Genomic DNA, 12,046 nt, shown 5'->3' with positions numbered 1-12,046 from the left:
AAAGGATCATTTTCCTTTACCATTCATTGACCAGATGCTAGAGAGGCTGGCTGGCAAACAGTATTTCTGTTTCCTCGACGGATATAGCGGTTATTTCCAGATTTTCGTGAACCCAGAGGACCAGGAAAAGACCACATTTACATGCCCTTTTGGAACTTATGCCTACCGAAGGATGCCATTTGGTCTATGTAATGCACCAGGGACATTCCAACGTTGTATGATGAGTATTTTTTCGGATCTACTAGAGGTGTGCATCGAGATATTCATGGATGATTTCACTGTATATGGAGGCTCATTTGACACTTGTTTAGCCAGCCTTGACCTAGTGCTGCAAAGATGTCAAGAGAAACATCTAGTTCTGAATTTTGAAAAATGTCACTTCATGGTAACTGAGGGGATTGTTTTAGGTCATGTGGTCTCTGAAAGAGGAATACAAGTGGACAAGGCAAAGGTGGAAGTGATTGCAAAGCTACCTTACCCTACAAATCAAAAGGAAGTTAGAGGATTCCTCGGTCACGCAGGGTTTTATCGAAGGTTTATCAAGGACTTTGCAAAAATTGCGCAACCACTCACTCATTTGCTGCACAACGATGTGGAGTTCGAGTTTGATGAGGGATGCAAGAGGGCATTTCAATTGCTCAAGGAGAGACTAGTGTCCGCACCAATTATCAGGGCACCGGACTGGAATCACCCTTTTGAGATAATGTGCGACGCGAGCGATTTCGCTGTGGGAGCCGTCCTAGGGCAGAAGATAGATGGGAAAAACTACGTAATTTTCTATGCGTCCAAGACACTAAATCAAGCTCAGAAGAATTACGATACTACGGAGAAGGAAATGTTGGCTGTCGTCTACTCGTTCGAAAAATTCCGCCCTTATCTTCTTGGGTCAAAGGAGTTTGATTGGGAAGTAAGAGACAAAAGAGGAACAGAGAATCGAGTGGCTGACCACTTGAGTAGAATTCATCAAGGAGATACGGACGAGGCTATTCCCGATGTTTTTCCCGAAGAGCATTTGTACTATATGGACGAACCACCTAGACCGATAAGCTGGGAATCTGTCTTAGTTTTAACCGGTCCAGGAGAATCTGATCGAGGAAAGCGCGTACGTAACGCAGAACCATGGTACGCAGACCTGGCAAATTACTTGGTCACGGGAGAGGTGCCAAGTTCAGAGGAAGCCTCCCGGGCCCAGAAGATGAAGCTTAAAAGCGAAGCCAAATATTACTTCTGGGATGATCCTTATCTTTGGAAGATGTGTGCAGATCAGATAATTCGACGTTGCATTCCTGAATGGGAACAAAGAGATGTACTCCATCATTGTCACTCCTTGGCGTGTGGAGGGCATTTCGGACCAAGGAGAACCGCAAGGAAAGTTCTAGACAGTGGATTCTACTGGCCTACATTGAACAAGGATGCCTTTGAATACTGTCAATGCTGCGAAAGGTGTCAACAGACAGGGGGAATCTCGAGACGAGATGAGATGCCCCAAGTGCCCATAGTGATCTGCGAAATTTTCGATGTTTGGGGGATGGATTTTATGGGCCCATTTCCGTCGTCGTACGGAAATGCTTACATATTGGTCGCTGTAGACTACGTTTCCAAATGGATAGAGGCGAAGGCTACGCCCACTTGTGAGTCTAAAGAGGTGGCCAAGTTTCTGAAGTCAAACATTTTCAGCAGATATGGAGTTCCTAGAGCGATTATCTCAGATCAAGGAACACACTTCTGCAACCGCACTATAGAAGCGCTCATGAGGAAATACGGCGTGCATCATAGATTGTCTACACCATATCACCCCCAATCGAATGGGCAAGCTGAAGTCTCTAATAGGGAGATAAAGAGTATTTTGGAAAAATCAGTTAACACCACAAGGAAGGATTGGAGTAAACGCCTTGACGATGCTTTGTGGGCGTATAGAACTGCTTACAAGACACCAATCGGGATGTCACCTTATAGGTTGGTGTTTGGGAAAATGTGTCACTTACCCGTGGAAGTGGAGCACAAGGCATACTGGGCCATTAAGGAAATGAATATGAAGTCTGTGGTATGTGAAGAAGAAAGGAAGCTGCAACTACAGGAGCTGGAGGAACTACGGCTAGAGGCATTCGATTCAGCAATGTGGTACAAGGAAAGAACGAAGCTCTGGCACGACAAGAACCTCCGGGTCAAGGAACTTCAGGTGGGGCAGAAAGTACTTCTATTTCAGTCCAGACTCAAGCTAATGCCAGGGAAGTTGAAGTCAAAGTGGGTAGGTCCATATACCATCGTTGGCCTCCGCGCACACGGAGCAGTGGAAATCCAGGGAAGTGCTCCTAACTCGGTCCCTTTTCTTGTTAATGGCCATCGATTGAAAGTCTATAGGGATAATTCTGAGCTATGCGTAGTGGAGGAAATACCACTACGTGCGCTCTCAGTTATCACTTAGCCAGACAAAGGAATATTCTCGATGAACTCCTGGGTCAAGGGAAATGTTATGTTTTTACACACTGATCCAGGGGATTCGAGAATATTCAAAGGTAATTGTACATAGTTTAATTGCTTTAGAAGACAAAGAAAATCCAAACAAAATAAAAATTCAAAAATTTCCAAAAATATTTTCGAAGACCCAAACTCAAAGGGGATTTATGTCTCGTACTTTAACCTTGACCCAGGAGTCTGGGGTCTTCATATTTTTTTTAGGTCGCGGTCAAGGGAATCAATTAGAGGAAGAGTGCATGAAGGAGCAGTTGAGGAGGGAAGTTATAATTTGAAATTCAAAATGCCGACAATTATGGAGGAGTACGGTCGCTGATGTCATGCCTGCAACCGTCTCTCTCTTCTGTGTAAAAGATGCGAACCGACCTTCTCTCTCCACATAATAATTTCACAACTTGCTCCTCCCTCTCTCTACTGTCATTCTCTCTCTAAGCTTACAAACCCTAACAAAATCGGCCGAAGTGGCGAGGCACAGAAGATCATCCACAGCAGTCCCTCGATCAAGCCATTCCAGCAGTTGACCACCCCGACTATTCCCGAGAAAGTTCCAAATCCACCGAGGACGAAAATGCTAATGAGGAAACCAGGACTCGATCAAGCTGCAGAAGGAAAGGAAGAGCTGGAGCAACCAGCGAAGAAGAAAGTGAAAACAAACCGCCCCAGTGTTCCACCACCGTCTGGCTCTCGCGGGAGCCAGCCCCAGAAATGAGCAATTTCCCCAGACCAAGTAAATTTTAGTTTTTGTGTTTCTTTTTCTGTGTTTTATTTCCATGCGTTGCTGTGTTTTATGCTATCTTCTCCCACTTAGCCCAATGCTTGGTCTAAGTGTGAGAAGTTCTATGTTTTCTGTTGGTTTGTTCTTCTCCCACTTAGCCCGTTGCTCGGTCTAAGTGTGAGAAGTTGTTTTTTTTTAGAATTGTTGTTTATTTCTGCATTGAATTCTCTTTTTCCCCCCTTCACGACGATGGCTTGAGGCCAAGCTTGAGTGAAGTGGGAGGGGGAGAGGAATCAATGCAGTGTTATTATGCTTTGAGGAGTTGTAGGTCTAGGATTGTATCGCATGAACTAGTGGATATAATACGGCAGATTCCCTTAGGGAGAGCAATTGAAAATAGGAGGTATTCCAACTTAGAAGCCTGATTCTTTAGTAAGCCGAACCAATCTGAATGAAGCAAGAACGATAGTAAATGCCTTTACTTGCCTAGTTGTGAAGCCCTACTCTAGAGGTGAGTTATAAGCCTGTGATAACACTTAGAGCTAACATATGTCAAAAGTCTGCCACTGAATGCTGAAGGAAAAGAGAAGAAAAAAAAAAAATATAAATAAAAAAGGGGGAAAGGAGAAAATATATAATCATAAAATCTGGAGGTATAAGCTGGACGAAGTCCAGAGGAGGAAATAAAAAGAGAGAAAAAAATCAAGGAGGTATAAGCTGGACGAAGTCCAGGAAATCAAGGAGGTATAAGCTGGACGAAGTCCAGAAAGAAAGAAAAAAAAAAAAAAAAAAGAAAAAAAAGGGGGATAGTGACGGAGGATAGAAGGAGGAAATTCTCATAACCCGAGGCTTCAGTGGTTTGGCAATAACTTAAGAGAGAATCGGTCCTAACATCCCTGGTAAGGAATGAGCGATCGAGTGAATCTAACAATTGGGGAAGTAACAGGCTATCTTGACGAGCTGACAGATTGGCTAGGTAGAGGGGAGAAAAGGGCCTATTTGGAGGAGTGCAGCCTGTTGGATTGACCTTAATCTTGTGGGGACGGTTGTCTAAAAGTTGAAACCAGTTCATGCATATGTGTTTATATGTTTTCATCCTATGTGATTATGTACTCTTTGTTTTAGTGTCTAGCTTTGCCTCAGTTGTGTCTAGGTGTAGGAGTTTTGTCTAGAGTCTGTAGAGTCGGTCAAGGGGATAACCATGCTTGAAATTCGCCTTATTCTTCTTTTCTTCTTGTCTTTATACTTGAGGACAAGTATGGTTTAAGTGTGAGCAGTTTGATAAGGCTAATTTCATGCATTGGTTATGTAGTGAAAAACATCACATTTCTGCTGGATCTAACAAGTTTTGTTAAGCCAGGTGTGTGTGTAGCGCTAGATCCAGGAGATGCTGGAGGAGGATATCTAGCGAGGAGCAGGAACGGAATCACGAGGAAAAGCTAGAGGAAGGAAGCCAAAAGCTGAGGGCAATCAAGTCAATCAATACCTCGCTGGGCCCCACCTCGAAGCTTATAAATAAAGGAGTGCGCAACAAGAATGGCAGATCGGTTACACTCCACACACAGTCACGCTCTTAGCACACACACTAGGGATATGGGAAATTTGGGGTGGTTTTCGTTTTCAGGAGTCTCGTATCAGTGCATCACCGTCCCTTGAGGGCGAAGAAACAATTGTTCTTTTAAAATTTCTGTTTGGTACTCAGTTCAGTCTCGAACTTCACGTTTGGAAGTCGAGCTTGTTGTTTTGTTGCTGAATCAGTTTATCCGTTCTGTTTACGTTTGATTTGCCTTGATGAAGTTGGATTTCGTGTTGATTATTATGACGCTTGCTATTTTGGTTTGTTTATTTGAGATGTTCTCTTGAATTTGTTGCTGAATATTTTAGGAGATTCGAGAATCGTGGTATTGAAGTTGTGTTCGGTTGGATTTTTGTTCGGATGCTTGGATCCGGAGTGGATTTAGCATCCGAAGTGTGGATCTGAACAGGGGAGGTGAAATTTGTGCATGAGATTATGGGGATTTTGTTCTGCTTGGTTTGCTTCGTCTAGTAGTGTGATTTCCGTCGTTGTTTCGTTTACCGTTAAAATTATGTTTCCAATCTACATCTGAGTTTGTTTTTCTCGATCTCTGCATTTATTTATGTTCGTTGAAGAAGATGAAGTCATTTTCAGTTGATGCTTTAGTTAGTTAGGCTGCAGATTCGATTCTGTCCGTACTTACCTTTTTCAGAGTTTGGTCCCCACTTGTTTTAATCTCCTTGGTCTAGAGATGTTCGTAGAAGTCCCAGATCTAGTAGTTGATTTGATTTAGTTCTTATACATAATTCATTTTTTGCCTAGATCTAGCAGTTAGCATAGCATACTTTATTTCCAAATTCACTTAGTTAAATTCCTCAACCCAAAATATGCGTGGCAGCAGCCAACCCAAAAATAGTTTCCAATTCTCTACGCATGTATTTTACGAGTCCATCTCTGTGGGATCGATCCCTACTTCCCTGTGCTAGTTTAGTATCTGTGGTTGAGGGTTTTGAAGGTTTGCTTGCGTACCAACGACCAGACTTCCAGTCCTGTGAGTCTCTAGACCTTGTGATCTAGTTGATTTACTGGATCTAGGAAGTGTGTAATTAGAAATTGATAGGATACAGCAAGCAAGAAATCAACTCTTCAATACCCATAGAAAAATTCTTCCTTTTGCAGAGAATGAGGAATAAATTAGTATAAGTTAGCAAATGATACATATTTATAGATAGGATGGTGAAAGTATTCTAAAAATTTCTTGAAACCGTGCTTTGAATCCTTGTTCCCGGCATGGAAAAATAAAAATGAACGATTTTAGTTTTAGATAAATTTCTAAAAAAATAGTAATGGGCTAAGCAATGACACACATACCATCTGATCGTTGAACACATATTTCAAGGAGGTTACATTGATTTGTCCATGTTTAATGAATTCATAAACATGCAAGCACCGCACTCGAATTACTGATGAAGCATTATTAGGCTGTAGATCGTTAAGGAATGTGAATTTCCTTATGTGAACAAAATTTTATTTTTGCCAAAAGTTTGTGATAGAGAACGGAGACAATGAAGAAATGGAATGGAATCTAGCAAATGGTATATATTTATTAAAATAAAGTATTGAAAAGGAATCATAGATGTGGCGGTTACATATTACTTTTAATAAGGCATAATTAATAATTTTTTAATTAAAAAATGTTGTATACAAGATGAAACGGCAGTATATGATTTTAAAATTGTATTTACAATGAATCATTATTCTTAGCTCCAAAATTTTCATTAAAAGCTCTTAAATGTAATATTATCAATCAATATTCCATATGACATTTATTTACCTAAAATAGTCAACGTTCCATATGACATTTATTTACCTTCAATAAGCAAAATAACTGCCATTTAAATTATTTTATCTCTTTGACACATAAACGGCTAAACGCCTAAACCCACTAATGTTGTAGTCAATTCATATGGCCAAACTACACATAAATCACCCCAAAATGAGGACAAAATTATAGATACTTCACCCCAATAAGTTATTCAATAAATATTCAAATTGATCTTATAACTTATAGATACTTCAAAATGAGGACAAAATTTACAAATATTTCAAAAGAAGGCCAAAACTCGCCTTTTATATATGTATAGATATTGCTTATATGGGTATATTTGTCATTTGACCATAAATTAAACTGATACAGATTTGAAAATCACGATTAATTTGGACTCTGATTGAGAATTTCTCTCTCTCATCTTCTCACTCCCCCATTCTGCAATTAATCGGCGCTCTCAATCCAGAAACCCTAAGAAGAAATCGTTGCTTTCCATCAGCTGTCTTCGCCTCCATCCTAGCGTTGCAGCAGTCCACGGAAGAAGGAGCGCCGCTGATGAAATTTGTCCAACCTTGCTCTCTCATCGTTTATGATTGCATCTGATGGAGGGCGGCACTATCTGCTATTCATAGATGCTCCTACGATGCTCTTGATTCCTGCTTCGACGCGATAGGTTGGGTAATTGTGTATGCAATTTTTTGATTAGGTATTGCTGATGTTGGGTAATTGCTTAATGTCGATTGTTAGGTAATTGATGTGTATTCAATTTTCTGATTTGTTGATGATGGTAGGGTAATTGATTTGTATGCAATTTTATGAATCGTTATTTCTTTCTAATCGTTTGGTAATTGATGAGTATGCATTTCTTCAATTTGCTATTTCTCTGTATATGCAATTATTTGATATATTTATGCAATTTTTTGATTCAGCTTATGCGTTAATTGCTTGACGAGAGTGTAGTGAATTGCTTGATTAAACATTATGGATTGCTTTATCTATACCCAGGGGAAAAAAAAGTAGTAATGAATTGCTTCACTGCGATTGATTAAACTTATTTGTTAATTGCTTGACGAGAGGGTGTGGTGAATCGCTTGATTAAACATTATGGATTTCTTTAAATAGTAGTGAATTGCTTCACTGTGTTTGATTAATTGCTTGTCTATATAATACAAATTGTTTGTCTTGAATCTAATTCCAAAAACTAATATGAATTGTTTGAGTAGTGAGTGATAATTGCTTATGTTTTCCAATTTGTGTGCTTGCTCGCAGATGTCAATGTTTCTTATTCATTTGAAAGTCATATGTAGCCGCGAAGATGTTGTTTGTTTTGCTATTGGCTTTGCATTTGCTCATGTTTCGTTATAGCAATTTGTTAACATATGATTTGTTGGTTGATGTACTATTATTCTTAGAGGTTTGGAATATTGAAAATTGAGTATAGATCAGTTTAGTATGCTTTGTTTTTTTATTGTTTCGCAGTGCGTTTTTGACTGCTTAATAAATGAAAAATTGTTTGATGGGTTATGGTGAATCGCTTGATTAAACATTATGGATTGCTTTATCTACACGTAAGCAAAACATAGTAGTGAATTGCTTCATTGCTTTTAGGAATGGTTAAATTATAAGTTGGATAAATACTTGTGTGTGACCATAAATCTGCTTGCCACTACAATTGCTTGTGGTTTAATATATATCTGCTTACTACATATCTGCTTGATGCTTTTAATACTCGATAACAAGCCAACAATGTAATAGTTTTGATCGTTGACCACAGGACTAGATGATTAGAATAGTTAAAAAAATTATCTCAAATTGCTTGACACAAATTTGAAAAATGCTTGTGTGTTACCATATACTTGCTTGCTACTTTAATTGCTTATGTTGTACTGTATATCCGCTTACTACATATTTGCTTGCTGCTTGGCATACTCAAGACTAAGCTTTTAGTCTAATAGTTTTTGTAGTTGAACATAAGACTCGCTAATTAAAATGGTTAGAAATTTCAGATTGCTTGCCACTAGTATGAAAAATGCTTATGTGATTCCATATATATGCTTGCTGGTTCAATTGCTTATATTTTATCATATATCCGCTTAATACATATATACATATATGCTTGTTGCTTGTCAAACTTGAGAACGAGCCAACAGACTAATAGTTTCGGTCATTCAACACAGGATACGCTTATTACAATGGTTAGAAAAAGGAAGGTAAATAAAGATCCTACAAACTAATGACGCTTGATTGAGCCTTAGTAATTGCTTTGTTCTATTATATTGTTTGCTTGTTCAGAGTGTTAGCATTGCTCATCAAGTATGTTCGAACTGCTTGTTCAGTTTGTTAGAATTGCTTGTTCAAGCTTATTAATTGCTCCTTTAATGTTTCGCTTTAATAAAACATTGAAAATGTGTGAAAAGACATGTCTATAATTAGCTTACTAATGGTTGGGAATGTGCTTGTTAATACATGATAAGTGTACTGGTTTTCATTGTGCAACACATGACACAATTAAACAATGGTTAGAAAAAGGAAGGTAACCGTAGAGCCCGCAGAAAAAGGAGAACTCTCGAAGGAAATCTACAGAAGCTCAAAATAAGTTTCTGGATGACGTAAGAGTACAACAACACGCCACTTTGGAGAGGCGCAAAAGAAAAGGACCCGTTGATGTTAGAAAGGATGGTTGCAGAGTACCCCGGACCTTGAATAGTGAAAGATATTGTTATAGGAGAATGAACACCATTGTCTTTTGTTCAAAATATTTTTAGTAAACTAACTCTTGATGGTCACTGACCGTTCGGTTTCTTTGGGTGTATACATTGATGGTTTTTGGATTTCTATTTTGTTTGGTGTAGACATTGAATGTTAAACAATCATAAGGCATGATTTACAATCGTAAGCAAATTCTGAGATATTGGCAAGCAAAACAAACTCTTGTAGCTCTAATATGTTTAAATCCTTGGTACTACCAAGCACTAAATTATAAATTGACATGCAATATGTGATGCAATTAAATTATAAAGAAGAATATGGAATTAATGACAAGATATGTTATTTCAGATTACAATGCATCCAATCCAACACATGCAACCAAGCAATTACACATTCTGAGGCAAGCACTAATTGATTTTTTATGATAGTATGTTAAAAAACTTGTTACAGACAAGCAATGCCGAGGAGTTGCTCTCAATTCTTTCGGTGTCTGAACTTCAATTACATATAGTCTACCAATGAAATAAAAATCTTCTTCCACTCTTTTCCTTTTTTCAGTATCAGGCAAGGCCGAGAGTTGCTCTCCAACTCTTTTCCAAAATCTAGCATTACAGCTGAAAACCGACATGCAATTTAATACCCATAAGTAAGTAATGTCACATATTTAAACAAGCAATCTGGCATACAAAATCTTTATGGAGAAATAAAAACAGTCGATAATAAATTACAATCAGTCTTTATATTTGAACTTCATGAAATTTAATTAAAAATACATAAATTTCATTTGCAAGCTCATGAAATCAGAGAATTTCTTCAATTGGTCATTAAATCATCTGGGAATCCCAAACACTGACATGCAATTTAGTAAACATGAGCAAGCAATATAACATATTCAGTCAAGCAATCTGACAGACGAAATCTGTATGGCGTAATACAAACACTCAATCACTAAATTGCAATAAGTTATGAAATATAAACCTCACGATTTCAATTCCCATCACATAAATTTCATTTACAAGAGAAGATACAAATCCGTGAGTTCAATTACATATGAAATTCGTGAAATTCAATCACATATCAAAATCCATGAACTATAATAAGCAATTTAACAATCACACGATTATAAGTAAATATTTACCGTTGCGAAATCAGTGAATTGGACGTCAGCAGGAACATCATTCTCCATGGATTCTCTGAAGATGGAAGATTTAATGAAGAATTGCAGAGATAGAACATCTACGAAAATAACAAATATTGAATATCTGCGGAATTGCAAATAGAGGTTGAAAGTAGCAGAGCGTGATTTGGAAGAATTACACAGATTGAAATTAGTAGAATGAAAGTAGCACAAGCGATTGAGAGAATTATAGAGATTGAAGGATTAAATGTTGAAATTGAAGAAAGAGAGGGGGAAATACCGTGATCTACGTTTGTAGAGAATCTGCTAGAACTTTGATTTACAATTATAGCCTTTTGCATTTTTTTAATTATTTTTTTAAAAAATTGAGACTGCCAAATGACATGTTAAAATTGCATCTCACCTAAAATCTAACGGCTCAGATTGGTGGCACAATGTCACCCAAAATAGCGTTGTCAATTTAACATCCCCCTATTGAGGTATCAATGTACATCAATATTATACATGCGTAATTAGTGACGGAACCAGAAAATTAAGTAAGTCGGGGCTATCTTTTTTATAAAAAAAACTCCATAATAAAATATTTTATTTTACATGTAATGTCTGTTCTTACGACGCACTAGATGATAACTGTTTTCGACGAGTCGACATGTTTTGTAATGTCTGATTCCGTCTTGCCGGGTCACTATTTTATGTTTTCCGCAATAGATTCGACACTTGCAACATTAATTCTTTCTTGATTTATAATATGATCCGGAATTGAAATACTACTATCATATCATCTGGAGCATTTTTAGTTGTCGAAAAAATATCGATGCATCACTATAATTAATAACAACAAGATTAATTAGTGTTAGATAGTAGTATATATTACTCCAATTCAGATGCTAATAAAGTCACTAACTACAACAAGATTAATTAGTGTTAAATAGTACTCCTAGTACATATTATTCATATGCTAATAAATTCACTAACTACTACCGTACTACTTGCACAATACATGAGTTCTAATTTAATTAAAAAACTATCAAGTAGTTCAAATCTAAAGACCAATTAAATTAATGAGTGAATTACATAGGACTTATACTTATCACGAAGCACGTTTGCGGTCCCTATACTTACAAAATATCATTTGCGGTCTCTATACTTGTATTTATGCACGTTTTAAGGTTCTTTTCTTTTTTTTGACATTTTTTAGGACAAAAATACCCCCAAATAAATAAAAGGCAAATTTATATATTACTATTTTCTCTCCTTTTTCTTTCTTCTTCATATTTTCTCTTTCTTCTTTTTGTAAATGACTTGTATAATTACAACAAAAATTGAGATGAGACATATTTGAAGAAGGAAATTAGACAAATCAAATGTTCAGCTAAGAAGTTTATTTTACATTATTTTGTTAGAATTGCGAAGAGAAATTTCTGATGTGAGAACCCACATAAGTCACGGGCGCTGCCCACTTGCTAAATACACACAACCAAAATTACCATAATTTCATACATTCCATTTATTGCTTATTATTCCTCACTTTACGATTGATTAGATTCAAATATTCACTTGTTGAAATTCGTCGTTCAAATTTTTAATCTTTTATTTACGGGATCATTAATTATAATACTCCACATTTGAAGCATAATCACGAATACTCTAGTGTGATGAAGGAAA

General features: G+C 37.3%; 1 long non-coding RNA gene across 1 annotated transcript; it reads left to right on the top strand.

The window, feature by feature from the left end:
- Window positions 1-6,936: 6,936 nt before the first annotated feature.
- LOC125217609 (uncharacterized) lies at window positions 6,937-9,376 on the top strand. Its single transcript, XR_007175764.2, has 3 exons — window positions 6,937-7,207; window positions 8,712-8,744; window positions 9,058-9,376. It is a non-coding gene; the product is annotated as an uncharacterized LOC125217609 (long non-coding RNA).
- The last annotated feature ends 2,670 nt before the right edge of the window (window positions 9,377-12,046 follow it).

This window comes from Salvia hispanica, chromosome 1, assembly GCF_029641045.1.
Source record: "Salvia hispanica isolate PSC_SH4W2 chromosome 1, Shi_PSC_v1, whole genome shotgun sequence".
Taxonomy (NCBI): domain Eukaryota; kingdom Viridiplantae; phylum Streptophyta; class Magnoliopsida; order Lamiales; family Lamiaceae; genus Salvia; species Salvia hispanica.
The sequence above is the reverse complement of the archived record's forward strand: the minus strand, read 5'-3'. Positions and strand labels throughout refer to the sequence as shown.